General features: G+C 55.7%; 1 protein-coding gene across 1 annotated transcript in view; it reads right to left on the bottom strand.

Annotated features, from left to right (window-relative positions):
• LOC140406220 (kielin/chordin-like protein) overlaps positions 1–14706 on the bottom strand; it is a gene marked incomplete at its 3' end in the record, with an annotated part of 184272 nt that extends 169566 nt beyond the window's left edge. Inside the window, exons 1-2 of the mRNA XM_072494362.1 lie at positions 13904–14706; positions 3335–3431 (exon numbers count right to left, since the gene is read on the bottom strand). The remainder of the gene's footprint in view (positions 1–3334; positions 3432–13903) is intronic.
• Positions 14707–14743: the final 37 nt, after the last annotated feature.

The following is a 14743-nucleotide window of genomic DNA, read 5'->3' on the forward strand; positions in this document are numbered from 1 at the left end:
GCAGGGATACACATACGCAGACACACGCGCACACACCGGCCCACACATGGATGAAATCGACGAATTACAGAATAAGGCAGGTAACTGGAGTTAAGATACAGATGAGCTATGATCTAATGGTATGATGGGACAGAATCGAGGGGCTGAATCGCCTCACACTGTCTGTCACACAGTACGAGTGTCGGGCTCGGAGTAGCTGAGTCACTTGAGGATTACAAAGTATTTGCAATTCTCATGATACATAAAGAGACAACACTTCCTTTTCCTGCTACATAACAACTTCGATTTATACTGCACCTTTAACCTAGTAAAATGTCCAAAGATGCTTTACTGCACCATCATCAGACAAGGACTGATACCAAGTCAAACAAGGCAACATTAGAATGCAAGATCAAATGGTCCGCTTCCCACCATCAATCTCCTCACCACCTCCACACTCTGGGTTCGCCCCCCCTGCCCGCTGTGCCTCCATTTTCCATCAGAGTAAATCTCCCCATTTGGAATTCTCAGTCCTTATCCACCCCTCTTCTTCCCCCCCACCCCCCAAACTGTTTTTTAAACTTTCACAATCACTGAAAGGAATGAAAAGCTTCAGTCGAGTATAAGACATCTTTGGCTGTCTGGCGAAGATTGTCCAGGCCACTGGCATAGATCATACCGTGCAGAAGGAGGCCATTCGGCCCATCGAGTCTGCACCGATCCACTTAAGCCCTCACTTCCACCCTATCCCCATAACCCAATAACCCCTCCAAAATTTTTGATCACTAAAGACAATTTTTCATGGCCAATCCACCCAACCTGCACGTCTTTGGACTGTGGGAGGAAACCGGAGCACCCGGAGGAAACCCACGCAGACACGGGGAGGATGTGCAGACTCCTCACAGGTAGTGACCCAAGCTGGGAATCGAACCTGGGGCCCTGGTGCTGTGAAGCCACAGTGCTAACCACTGTGCTACCGTGCTGCCCGCGGTGGACGTGGAGTTAATAAACTGCGCGTTTCCAATTGGAACACCACCTCATTATTCAGCTCAAGGGTGCAGGATCCAAGCCCTGACACAGGTCAATATATCAACTATAAAGAGGAGGCTGAGTAAGGAATCTGGGTCGGAGAGATTGCAGAGTTAATAGCTCAGGGAAGCAGATTATCGTGAAGACTGACAACATGGTCAGGAGGCAATTAGAACGAATGGGTTGAAGGATATGCTGAGACGGTGCATGTGAAGGGTGTGATGTGGAATAAGAGGCAATGAAAGGCTTGGCAAAAGGTGTTGTTTTGGAGAAAATGTTGAAGAGTAAGAGGATGGTGGAGAGGTTGGGCGGGGTCTAGTAACATATTTTCAGAATTTGGGCTGAGGGCACCATGATAATGTGGAAGGAGGAAGGAATTTGCAAGAATCAATCAAATGGAGAGTTTGCCAACAGGTGGAAATAGAGACACGGTTATGAAACAGGGGAATTGGTACTGGTAAACATTAGCTCTGAGGGGAGGTTGAATAAACTCGGTTTGTTCTCACTGGAATGACGGAGGTTGAGGGGCGACCTGATAGAGGTCTACAGAATTATGATGGGCACAGACAGAGTGGATAGTCAGAGGCTTTTCCCCAGGGTAGAGGGTTCAATTACTAGGGGGCATAGATTTAAGGTGCGAGGGGCAAGGTTTAGAGATGTACGAGGCAAGTTTTTTTTACACAGAGGGTAGTGGGCGCCTGGAACGCGCTGCCGGAGGAGGTGGTGGAAGCAGGGACGATAGTGACGTTTAAGGGGCATTTTGACAAATACATGAAGTGGATGGGAATAGAGGGATACGGACCCCGGAAGATTTTAGTTTAGACGGGCAGCATGGACGGCACAGGCATGGAGGGCCGAAGGGCCTGTTCCTGTGCTGTACTTTTCTTTGTTCTTTGTATGTCAATATAGGTCAGAAAGGACTGCAGTGATGGACGAATGAGGCTTGATGGGTGTTCGGTTACTGGGTGGTTTGAATGAGCTGAAGCTGAATGTGGGAATGTGTCCGGGAGAGCATGAGAACACTAAAGTCGGAAGGTAACAAAGAAATGGATGAGGGTTTCAGTAGCTGATGAGCTGAGACAGTAACGGGTGATTTTGTTTTTCTTTCACCGGCTGTGAGCATTGCTGGCTGGGTCAGCATTTACTGCCCACCCCTAATTGCCCTCGAGAAGGTGATGGTAAGCTGTCATCTTCAACTGCTGCAGTGCATTTCTGTAGGTGCACCCACAGTGCTGTTAGGAAGGGAGTGTCCTGATTTTGACCCAGTGAAGGAACGCCGATATATTGCCAAGTCAGATGATGTGTGGCTCAGAGGGGAACTTGCAGGTGGTGGCGTGCCCACGTATCTGCTGCCCTTGTGCTTCGAGGTGGGACTGATAGTGGGTTTGTAAGGTGCTGTTGAAGGAGTCTGTGTGAATTCCTGCAGTGCATCTTGTGAATGAGACACACGGCTGCTACTGTGCGTCTTTGGTGGAGGGAGTGAATGTTTAAGGTGGTGGATGGGCTGCCAATCAAGGGGGCTGCTTTGTCCGGGACGGTGTCGAGCTTCTTGAGTGTTGCTGGAGCTGTAGTCGTCCAAGCAAGTGGCGAGTATTCCAGCACACTCCTGACTTGTGCCTTGTGGATGGTGTAATAGGATTTGTGGCAATCAAAGAGGAGAGTTACTCTCCCCAGAATTCCCAGCATCTGACGTGCTTTTGTAGCCACCGAGGTTACAGAGGTGGAAATTGGTGTTTGTGGAATGGTGCCGAAATGGAGTCAAGGGTTCAGCTTCCAGTCACACAGGACGTTAAAGTTGTGAAGGACCTATCCGATTCCAGAATGGTGTTTGTGGGTTAACATGGGACATAATAGTCCCACATCGCATCATCATTATCCAGGCTTGACACTCCAACCTATGTAAAACATTGCATTATACAAGAACCCGGAGAATCTGCAGCTGATTCCTGCCTCTGGAAACGCCTCACCAAACAGGCTGGAATTTCCTGGTTATGACCATGGAGGGAATTGGCACAGGCCAGATGGAAGATTTGACATAGCAGCCAAAGGTCTGTTGCACTCAGCGGGAACTTCCCAGACCCGTGGCAGGATGCCAGAAAGTCCTGACCAGGATTTCTCGAATCCTCCCTTTCAGCTCAATACATCAGAACATTACCAGGCCTCTCATTCCCTGACCCACCGATCCCCCTATCCACATACACACTGCCTGTATTATTAGTTGGGGGCAGCGTGTGTTTGGGGAGGCCGGCAGGGGCGTGGTAGGAGAGAGCATGGCCCCAGTAGTAACCGAACACAACAATGATATCTTCTGCTGCTGAACACTTACCTCGAGGACACTCTGGGCAGCAAGATCCCCGTCTCTTCACAGTGCCCTTACAGTTCAGAGCCTGGCACTGCACCGGGGCACAGGACACATCACCATTCTTCAACACAACATCAAGCATCTGATCAGAGACTATATTCATAACCAAGGCAATCTCAAAACACAACTATTCAAAAAGCCTTATTCCTTATTTCATCCCCCTCCCCTGAAGGTGCTGACTCTCTCTCCCTCCCCTGAAAGTGCTGACTCTCTCGCTCCCCTGAATGTGCTGACTCTCTCCCTTCCATGAAGGTGCTGACTCTCTCTCCCTCCCCTGAAAGTGCTGACTCTCTCTCCCTCCCCTGAAAGTGCTGACTCTCTCGCTCCCCTGAATGTGCTGACTCTCTCCCTTCCATGAAGGTGCTGACTCTCTCTCCCTCCCCTGAAGGTGCTGACTCTCTCCCCCCCCCCCCCCCGAAGGTGCTGACTCTCTCCCCCTCCCCTGAAGGTGCTGACTCTCTCTCCCTCCCCTGAAAGTGCTGACTCTCTCGCTCCCCTGAAGGTGCTGACTCTCCCTCCCTCCCCTGAAAGTGCTGACTCTCTCTCCCTCCCCTGAAAGTGCTGACTCTCTCTCCCTCCCCTGAAAGTGCTGACTCTCTCGCTCCCCTGAAGGTGCTGACTCTCTCCCTTCCATGAAGGTGCTGACTCTCTCTCCCTCCCCTGAAAGTGCTGACTCTCTCGCTCCCCTGAAGGTGCTGACTCTCTCCCCCTCCCCTGAAGGTGCTGACTCTCCCTCCCTCCCCTGAAAGTGCTGACTCTCTCCCTCCCCTGAAGATGCTGACTCTCTCCCCCTCCCCTGAAGGTGCTGACTCTCTCCCCCTCCCCTGAAGGTGCTGACTCTCCCTCCCTCCCCTGAAAGTGCTGACTCTCTCCCTCCCCTGAAGATGCTGACTCTCTCCCCCTCCCCTGAAGGTGCTGACTCTCTCCCTTCCCTGAAGGTGCTGACTCTCTCCCTTCCATGAAGGTGCTGACTCTCTCTCCCTCCCCTGAAAGTGCTGACTCTCTCCCCCTCCCCTGAAGGTGCTGACTCTCCCTCCCTCCCCTGAAAGTGCTGACTCTCTCCCTCCCCTGAAGATGCTGACTCTCTCCCCCTCCCCTGAAGGTGCTGACTCTCCCTCCCTCCCCTGAAAGTGCTGACTCTCTCCCTTCCCTGAAGGTGCTGACTCTCTCGCCCTCCCCTGAAGGTGCTGACTCTCCCTCCCTCCCCTGAAAGTGCTGACTCTCTCCCTTCCATGAAGGTGCTGACTCTCTCTCCCTCCCCTGAAAGTGCTGACTCTCTCGCTCCCCTGAAGGTGCTGACTCTCTCCCTTCCATGAAGGTGCTGACTCTCTCTCCCTCCCCTGAAAGTGCTGACTCTCTCGCTGCCCTGAAGGTGCTGACTCTCTCCCTTCCATGAAGGTGCTGACTCTCTCCCTTCCCTGAAGGTGCTGACTCTCTCCCCCTCCCCTGAATGTGCTGACTCTCTCTCCCTCCCCTGAAAGTGCTGACTCTCTCGCTCCCCTGAAGGTGCTGACTCTCCCTCCCCTGAAGGTGCTGACTCTCTCTCCCTCCCCTGAAGGTGCTGACTCTCTCCCCCCCCCCCGCGAAGGTGCTGACTCTCTCCCCCTCCCCTGAAGGTGCTGACTCTCTCTCCCTCCCCTGAAAGTGCTGACTCTCTCGCTCCCCTGAAGGTGCTGACTCTCCCTCCCTCCCCTGAAAGTGCTGACTCTCTCTCCCTCCCCTGAAAGTGCTGACTCTCTCCCCCTCCCCTGAAGCTGCTGACTCTCCCTCCCTCCCCTGAAAGTGCTGACTCTCTCCCTCCCCTGAAGATGCTGACTCTCTCCCCCTCCCCTGAAGGTGCTGACTCTCCCTCCCTCCCCTGAAAGTGCTGGCTCTCTCCATTCCCTGAAGGTGCTGACTCTCTCGCCCTCCCCTGAAGGTGCTGACTCTCCCTCCCTCCCCTGAAAGTGCTGACTCTCTCCCTTCCCTGAAGGTGCTGACTCTCTCTCCCTTCCCTGAAGGTGCTGACTCTCTCTCCCCCTCCCCTGAAGGTGCTGACTCTCTCCCCCTCCCCTGAAGGTGCCGACTCTCTCTCCCTCCCCTGAAGGTGCTGACTCTCTCCCCCCTGAAGGTGCTGACTCTCTCTCTCCCTCCCCTGAAGGTGCTGACTCTCTCTCTCCCTCCCCTGAAGGTGCTGACTCTCTCTCTCTCTCCCACCCCTGAAGGTGCTTGCTGACTCTCTCTCTCCTTCCTCTGAAGGTGCTGACTCTCTCTCCCTCCCTGAAGGTGCTGACTCTCTCTCTCTCCCCTGAAGGTACTGACTCTCTCTCTCCCTCCCCTGAAGGTGCTGACTCCTCTCTCTCTCCCCCGAAGGTGCTGACTCTCTCTCTCTCCCCCCTGATGGTGCTGACTCTCTCTCTCTCCCCTGAAGGTGCTGACTCTCTCTCCTCTCTCCCCTAAAGGTGCTGACTCTCTCTCCCCCTCCCCTGAAGGTGCTGACTCTCTCTCTCTCTACTGAAGGTGCTGACTCTCTCTCTCCCTCCCCGAAAGAAGCTGACTCTCTCTCCTCTCTCCCCTAAAGGCGCTGACTCTCTCTCTCTCCCCTAAAGGTGCTGACTCTCTCTCCCCCTCCCCTCAAGGTGCTGACTCTCTCTCTCCCTCTTCTGAAGGTGCTGACTCTCTCTCTCCCTCTCCTGAAGGTGCTGACTCTCTTTCCCCTCCCCTGAAGGTGCTGACTCTCTCTCCCTCCCCTGAATGTGCTGGCTCTCTCTCTCCCTCTCCTGAAGGTGCTTGCTGACTCTCTCTCTCCTTCCTCTGAAGGTGCTGACTCTCTCTCCCTCCCTGAAGGTGCTGACTCTGTCTCTCTCTCCACCCCCCCCCCCCTGAAGGTGCTGACTCTCTCTCTCTCCCCTGAAGGTGCTGACTCCCTCTCTCCCTCCCCTGAAGGTGCTGACTCCTCTCTCTCTCCCCCGAAGGTGCTGACTCTCTCTCTCTCCCCCCTGATGGTGCTGACTCTGTCCCTCTCCCCTGAAGGTGCTGACTCTCTCTCCCCCTCCCCTGAAGGAGCTGACTCTCTCTGTCCCTCCCCTGAAGGTGCTGACACTCTCTCCCCTTCCCCTGAAGGTGCTGGCTCTCTTTCTCTCCCCCCTGAAGGTGCTGACACTCTCTCCATCTCCTGAAGGTGCTGACTCTCTCTCTCTCTACTGAAGGTGCTGACTCTCTCTCCTCTCTCCCCTAAAGGTGCTGACTCTCTCTTTCTCCCCTGAAGGTGCTGACTCTCTCTCCTCTCTCCCCTAAAGGTGCTGACTCTCTCTCTCTCCCCTAAAGGTGCTGACTCTCTCCCCCTCCCCTGAAGGTGCTGACTCTCTCTCCCCCTCCCCTGAAGGTGCTGACTCTCTCCCCCTCCCCTGAAGGTGCCGACTCTCTCTCCCTCCCCTGAAGGTGCTGACTCTCTCCCCCCTGAAGGTGCTGACTCTCTCTCTCCCTCCCCTGAAGGTGCTGACTCTCTCTCTCCCTCCCCTGAAGGTGCTGACTCTCTCTCTCTCTCCCACCCCTGAAGGTGCTTGCTGACTCTCTCTCTCCTTCCTCTGAAGGTGCTGACTCTCTCTCCCTCCCTGAAGGTGCTGACTCTCTCTCTCTCCCCTGAAGGTACTGACTCTCTCTCTCCCTCCCCTGAAGGTGCTGACTCCTCTCTCTCTCCCCCGAAGGTGCTGACTCTCTCTCTCTCCCCCCTGATGGTGCTGACTCTCTCTCTCTCCCCTGAAGGTGCTGACTCTCTCTCCTCTCTCCCCTAAAGGTGCTGACTCTCTCTCCCCCTCCCCTGAAGGTGCTGACTCTCTCTCTCTCTACTGAAGGTGCTGACTCTCTCTCTCCCTCCCCGAAAGAAGCTGACTCTCTCTCCTCTCTCCCCTAAAGGTGCTGACTCTCTCTCTCTCCCCTAAAGGTGCTGACTCTCTCTCCCCCTCCCCTCAAGGTGCTGACTCTCTCTCTCCCTCTTCTGAAGGTGCTGACTCTCTCTCTCCCTCTCCTGAAGGTGCTGACTCTCTTTCCCCTCCCCTGAAGGTGCTGACTCTCTCTCCCTCCCCTGAATGTGCTGGCTCTCTCTCTCCCTCTCCTGAAGGTGCTTGCTGACTTTCTCTCTCCTTCCTCTGAAGGTGCTGACTCTCTCTCCCTCCCTGAAGGTGCTGACTCTGTCTCTCTCTCCACCCCCCCCCCCTGAAGGTGCTGACTCTCTCTCTCTCCCCTGAAGGTGCTGACTCCCTCTCTCCCTCCCCTGAAGGTGCTGACTCCTCTCTCTCTCCCCCGAAGGTGCTGACTCTCTCTCTCTCCCCCCTGATGGTGCTGACTCTGTCCCTCTCCCCTGAAGGTGCTGACTCTCTCTCCCCCTCCCCTGAAGGAGCTGACTCTCTCTGTCCCTCCCCTGAAGGTGCTGACACTCTCTCCCCTTCCCCTGAAGGTGCTGGCTCTCTTTCTCTCCCCCCTGAAGGTGCTGACACTCTCTCCATCTCCTGAAGGTGCTGACTCTCTCTCTCTCTACTGAAGGTGCTGACTCTCTCTCCTCTCTCCCCTAAAGGTGCTGACTCTCTCTTTCTCCCCTGAAGGTGCTGACTCTCTCTCCTCTCTCCCCTAAAGGTGCTGACTCTCTCTCTCTCCCCTAAAGGTGCTGACTCTCTCCCCCTCCCCTGAAGGTGCTGACTCTCTCTCTCCCTCTCCTGAAGGTGCTGACTCTCTCTCTCCCTCTCCTGAAGGTGCTGACTCTCTTTCCCCTCCCCTGAAGGTGCTGACTCTCTCTCCCCCTCCCCAGAAGGTGCTGACTCTCTCTCTCCCTCTCCTGAAGGTGCTGACTCTCTTTCCCCTCCCCTGAAGGTGCTGACTCTCTCTCTCCCTCCCCTGAAAGTGCTGACTCTCTCGCTGCCCTGAAGGTGCTGACTCTCTCCCTTCCATGAAGGTGCTGACTCTCTCCCTTCCCTGAAGGTGCTGACTCTCTCCCCCTCCCCTGAATGTGCTGACTCTCTCTCCCTCCCCTGAAAGTGCTGACTCTCTCGCTCCCCTGAAGGTGCTGACTCTCCCTCCCCTGAAGGTGCTGACTCTCTCTCCCTCCCCTGAAGGTGCTGACTCTCTCCCCCCCCCCCGCGAAGGTGCTGACTCTCTCCCCCTCCCCTGAAGGTGCTGACTCTCTCTCCCTCCCCTGAAAGTGCTGACTCTCTCGCTCCCCTGAAGGTGCTGACTCTCCCTCCCTCCCCTGAAAGTGCTGACTCTCTCTCCCTCCCCTGAAAGTGCTGACTCTCTCCCCCTCCCCTGAAGCTGCTGACTCTCCCTCCCTCCCCTGAAAGTGCTGACTCTCTCCCTCCCCTGAAGATGCTGACTCTCTCCCCCTCCCCTGAAGGTGCTGACTCTCCCTCCCTCCCCTGAAAGTGCTGGCTCTCTCCATTCCCTGAAGGTGCTGACTCTCTCGCCCTCCCCTGAAGGTGCTGACTCTCCCTCCCTCCCCTGAAAGTGCTGACTCTCTCCCTTCCCTGAAGGTGCTGACTCTCTCTCCCTTCCCTGAAGGTGCTGACTCTCTCTCCCCCTCCCCTGAAGGTGCTGACTCTCTCCCCCTCCCCTGAAGGTGCCGACTCTCTCTCCCTCCCCTGAAGGTGCTGACTCTCTCCCCCCTGAAGGTGCTGACTCTCTCTCTCCCTCCCCTGAAGGTGCTGACTCTCTCTCTCCCTCCCCTGAAGGTGCTGACTCTCTCTCTCTCTCCCACCCCTGAAGGTGCTTGCTGACTCTCTCTCTCCTTCCTCTGAAGGTGCTGACTCTCTCTCCCTCCCTGAAGGTGCTGACTCTCTCTCTCTCCCCTGAAGGTACTGACTCTCTCTCTCCCTCCCCTGAAGGTGCTGACTCCTCTCTCTCTCCCCCGAAGGTGCTGACTCTCTCTCTCTCCCCCCTGATGGTGCTGACTCTCTCTCTCTCCCCTGAAGGTGCTGACTCTCTCTCCTCTCTCCCCTAAAGGTGCTGACTCTCTCTCCCCCTCCCCTGAAGGTGCTGACTCTCTCTCTCTCTACTGAAGGTGCTGACTCTCTCTCTCCCTCCCCGAAAGAAGCTGACTCTCTCTCCTCTCTCCCCTAAAGGCGCTGACTCTCTCTCTCTCCCCTAAAGGTGCTGACTCTCTCTCCCCCTCCCCCTCAAGGTGCTGACTCTCTCCCTCTTCTGAAGGTGCTGACTCTCTCTCTCCCTCTCCTGAAGGTGCTGACTCTCTTTCCCCTCCCCTGAAGGTGCTGACTCTCTCTCCCTCCCCTGAATGTGCTGGCTCTCTCTCTCCCTCTCCTGAAGGTGCTTGCTGACTCTCTCTCTCCTTCCTCTGAAGGTGCTGACTCTCTCTCCCTCCCTGAAGGTGCTGACTCTGTCTCTCTCTCCACCCCCCCCCCCTGAAGGTGCTGACTCTCTCTCTCTCCCCTGAAGGTGCTGACTCCCTCTCTCCCTCCCCTGAAGGTGCTGACTCCTCTCTCTCTCCCCCGAAGGTGACTCTCCTCTCTCTCCCCCCTGATGGTGCTGACTCTGTCCCTCTCCCCTGAAGGTGCTGACTCTCTCTCCCCCTCCCCTGAAGGAGCTGACTCTCTCTGTCCCTCCCCTGAAGGTGCTGACACTCTCTCCCCCTTCCCCTGAAGGTGCTGGCTCTCTTTCTCTCCCCCCTGAAGGTGCTGACACTCTCATCCATCTCCTGAAGGTGCTGACTCTCTCTCTCTCTACTGAAGGTGCTGACTCTCTCTCCTCTCTCCCCTAAAGGTGCTGACTCTCTCTTTCTCCCCTGAAGGTGCTGACTCTCTCTCCTCTCTCCCCTAAAGGTGCTGACTACTCTCTCTCTCCCCTAAAGGTGCTGACTCTCCTCCCCCTCCCCTGAAGGTGCTGACTCTCTCTCCCCCTCCCCTGAAGGTGCTGACTCTCTCCCCCTCCCCTGAAGGTGCCGACTCTCTCTCCCTCCCCTGAAGGTGCTGACTCTCTCCCCCCTGAAGGTGCTGACTCTCTCTCTCCCTCCCCTGAAGGTGCTGACTCTCTCTCTCCCTCCCCTGAAGGTGCTGACTCTCTCTCTCTCGTCCCACCCCTGAAGGTGCTTGCTGACTCTCTCTCTCCTTCCTCTGAAGGTGCTGACTCTCTCTCCCTCCCTGAGGTGCTGACTCTCTCTCTCTCCCCTGAAGGTACTGACTCTCTCTCTCCCTCCCCTGAAGGTGCTGACTCCTCTCTCTCTCCCCCGAAGGTGCTGACTCTCTCTCTCTCTCCCCCCTGATGGTGCTGACTCTCTCTCTCTCCCCTGAAGGTGCTGACTCTCTCTCCTCTCTCCCCTAAAGGTGCCTGACTCTCTCTCCCCCTCCCCTGAAGGTGCTGACTCTCTCTCTCTCTCTACTGAAGGTGCTGACTCTCTCTCTCCCTCCCGAAAGAAAGCTGACTCTCTCTCCTCTCTCCCCTAAGGTGCTGACTCTCTCTCTCTCCCCTAAAAGGTGCTGACTCTCTCTCCCCCTCCCCTCAAGGTGCTGACTCTCTCTCTCCCTCTTCTGAAGGTTGCTGACTCTCTCTCTCCCTCTCCTGAAGGTGCTGACTCTCTTTCCCCTCCCCTGAAGGTGCTGACTCTCTCTCCCTCCCCTGAATGTGCTGGCTCTCTCTCTCCCTCTCCTGAAGGTGCTTGCTGACTCTCTCTCTCCTTCCTCTGAAGGTGCTGACTCTCTCTCCCTCCCTGAAGGTGCTGACTCTGTCTCTCTCTCCACCCCCCCCCCCTGAAGGTGCTGACTCTCTCTCTCTCCCCTGAAGGTGCTGACTCCCTCCTCTCCCTCCCCTGAAGGTGCTGACTCCTCTCTCTCTCCCCCGAAGGTGCTGACTCTCTCTCTCTCCCCCCTGATGGTGCTGACTCTGTCCCTCTCCCCTGAAGGTGCTGACTCTCTCTCCCCCTCCCCTGAAGGAGCTGACTCTCTCTGTCCCTCCCCTGAAGGTGCTGACACTCTCTCCCCTTCCCCTGAAGGTGCTGGCTCTCTTTCTCTCCCCCCTGAAGGTGCTGACACTCTCTCCATCTCCTGAAGGTGCTGACTCTCTCTCTCTCTACTGAAGGTGCTGACTCTCTCTCCTCTCTCCCCTAAAGGTGCTGACTCTCTCTTTCTCCCCTGAAGGTGCTGACTCTCTCTCCTCTCTCCCCTAAAGGTGCTGACTCTCTCCTCTCTCCCCTAAAGGTGCTGACTCTCTCCCCCCTCCCCTGAAGGTGCTGACTCTCTCTCTCCCTCTCCTGAAGGTGCTGACTCTCTCTCTCCCTCTCCTGAAGGTGCTGACTCTCTTTCCCCTCCCCTGAAGGTGCTGACTCTCTCCTCCCCTCCCCAGAGGTGCTGACTCTCTCTCTCCCTCTCCTGAAGGTGCTGACTCTCTTTCCCCTCCCCTGAAGGTGCTGACTCTCTCTCCCCCTCCCCTGAAGGTGCTGACTCTCTCTCTCTCTCCCCTGTATGTGCTGACTCTCTCTCCCCCCTCCCCTGAAGGTGCTGACTCTCTCTCTCCCTCCCCTGAAGGTGCTGACTCTCTCTCTCCCTGCCCTGAAGGTGCTGACTCTCTCTCTCTCCCACCCCTGAAGGTGCTGACTCTCTCTTTCTCCCCTGAAGGTGCTGACTCTGTCTCTCCCTCCCCTGAAGGTGCTGGCTCTCTCTCTCCCTCTCCTGAAGGTGCTTTGCTGACTCTCTCTCTCCTTCCCCTGAAGGTGCTGACTCTCTCTCTCTCTCCCCTGAAGGTGCTGACTCTCTCTCCCTCCCCTGAAGGTTCTGACCCTCTCTCCCTCCCCTGAAGGTGCCTACTCTCTCCCCCTCTCTCCTCTGAAGTGCTGACTCTCTCTTTCCGTCCCTGAAGGTGCTGACTTCTCTCTCCCTCCCCTGAAGGTTCTGACTCTCTCTCCTCCTCCCCTGAAGGTGCTGACTCTCTCTCTCCCACCCCTGAAGGTGCTGACTCTGTCTCTCCCTCCCCTGAAGGTGCTGGCTCTCGCTCTCCCTCTCCTGAAGGTGCTTGCTGACTCTCTCTCCCCCTTCCTCTGAAGGTGCTGACTCTCTCCTCCCTCCCTGAAGGTGCTGACTCTGTCTCCCCCCCCCCCTTGAAGGTGCTGACTCTCTCTCCTCCCCCCTGAAGGTGCTGACTCCCTCTCTCCCTCCCCTGAAGGTACTGACTCCTCTCTCTCTCCCCCGAAGGTGCTGACTCTCTCTCTCTCCCACCCTGATGGTGCTGACTCTCTCTCTCCCCTGAAGGAGCTGACTCTCTCTGTCCCTCCCCTGAAGGTGCTGACACTCTCTCCCCCTCGCCTGAAGGTGCTGACTCTCTTTCTCTCCTCCCTGAAGGTGCTGACACTCTCTCCCTCTCCTGAAGGTGCTGACTCTCTCTCCCTCCCCTGAAGAAGCTGACTCTGTCTCCTCTCTCCCCTAAAGGTGCTGACTCTCTCTCCCCCTCCCCTGAAGGTGCTGACTCTCTCTCTCCCTCTCCTGAAGGTGCTGACTCTCTCTCTCCCTCTCCTGAAGGTGCTGACTCTCTTTCCCCTCCCCTGAAGGTGCTGACTCTCTCTCCCCTGAAGGTGCTGACTCTCTCTCCCTCTCCCCTGAAGGTGCTGACTCTCTCTCTCCCTCCCCTGAGGTGCTGACTCTCTCTCTCCCTCCCCTGAAGGTGCTGACTCTCTCTCTCCCTGAAGGTGCTGACTCTCTCTCTCCCACCCCTGGAGGTGCTGACTCTCTCTTTCTCCCCTGAAGGTGCTGACTCTCTCTCCCCCTCCCCTTAAGGTGCTGACTCTCTCTCTCCCTCTCCAGAAGGTGCTGACTCTCTCTCTCCCTCTCCTGAAGGTGCTGACTCTCTTTCCCCTCCCCTGAAGGTGCTGACTCTCTCTCTCTCCCCTGAAGGTGCTGACTCTCTCTCCCCCTCCCCTGAAGGTGCTGACTCTCTCTCCCCCTCCCCTGAAGGTGCTGACTCTCTCTCTCCCTCCCCTGAAGGTGCTGACTCTCTCTCTCCCCTGAAGGTGCTGACTCTCTCTCTCCCACCCCTGAAGGTGCTGACTCTCTTTCTCCCCTGAAGGTGCTGACTCTGTCTCTCCCTCCCCTGAAGGTGCTGGCTCTCTCTCTCCCTCTCCTGAAGGTGCTTGCTGACTCTCTCTCTCCTTCCTCTGAAGGTGCTGACTCTCTCTCCCTCCCTGAAGGTGCTGACTCTCTCTCTCCCCCTGAAGGTGCTGACTCTCTCTCTCTCTCCCTCCCCTGAAGGTTCTGACTCTCTCTCCCTCCCCTGAAGGTCGGACTCTCTCTCCTCCTCCCCTGAAGGTGTCTACTCTCTCCCCCTCTCTCCTCTGAAGGTGCTGACTCTCTCTTTCCCTCCCCTGAAGGTGCTGACTTCTCTCTCCATCCCCTGAAGGTGCTGACTCTCTCGTTCCCTCCTCTGAATGTGCCTTGACTCGCTCTCTCCCCTGAAGGTGCTGACTCTCTCTCTCTCCCCTGAAGCTGGTGACTCTCTCTCTCGTCGCCCTGAAGCTGGTGACTCTCTCTCCTCCCTCCCTTCAATTTGTTCACTCTCCCTGTTACTCACCAAACATACACAGGACGTGCAGGTATCAACAATAACGGAGTCTCCATTCTGAAAGTCTGCCCGTTGTAACTGCAACCTTTAGCAGAAGAAGATAGTTTGTAAATCATTTCACATTCTCAAGGGCCTAGCCTCAAACCAGCTGAACAATATTGTTAGAAAAACAATGGTAGTTTTAAGGGATTTGTATTGGTAAAAAAGCATTAGAAAAAAGGTATAGTTTAAGGGATTTAACTTAATGTTTCTGTGCCTGGAAGGTTAAAACCTATAGTTAGATTCAAACTGGACAAAGGTGTTTGTATATGTGCGGAATGGTTTAAGTTCTAACTTTGTTCTAATGTGCTTAGAGAGGTCTACGGCATGAACAATAAATATACAAGCAGTGGTTGCTTGGCAATTGGGCCTTGTAAGGTAGAGAAGCTTTTATGTTTTAGTTTAGCTAATTTGATAGCAGTTGGAGATAAGTAGCGTAATGATGCACGTGACAGACTTCATTAGAAGAACAATAGGTTATTTATTAAAATGAAGAACTGTACAGAGGCCAGCAGCTTCACAGCTGCCCTACAGCAGCATACCGGCTGCCCCAGTCCCTATCTGTCTTCTCGATGTCTTCTGTCTGAGAGAGAACCGCAACCCCTGGGGTGATTACCCACTCTAGGTCCCAATTGGCCCCTCAAGCCAGCTGACCCGCTTCTGCTGTGTTGCCCCAAAAGGGACAATCGGCATCGGTAGAGCGAGAGAATGCAGTTCTGGCAGCACTGCTAGAAGCAGGTAGTTTAGGCAGCTTTCTACAACCAAAGCCATGCCTTGGAGTAATGGTCAAGAAAACAAGTGCAAAGATCT

This window comes from Scyliorhinus torazame, unplaced genomic scaffold (assembly GCF_047496885.1).
Source record: "Scyliorhinus torazame isolate Kashiwa2021f unplaced genomic scaffold, sScyTor2.1 scaffold_373, whole genome shotgun sequence".
Taxonomy (NCBI): Eukaryota; Metazoa; Chordata; class Chondrichthyes; order Carcharhiniformes; family Scyliorhinidae; genus Scyliorhinus; species Scyliorhinus torazame.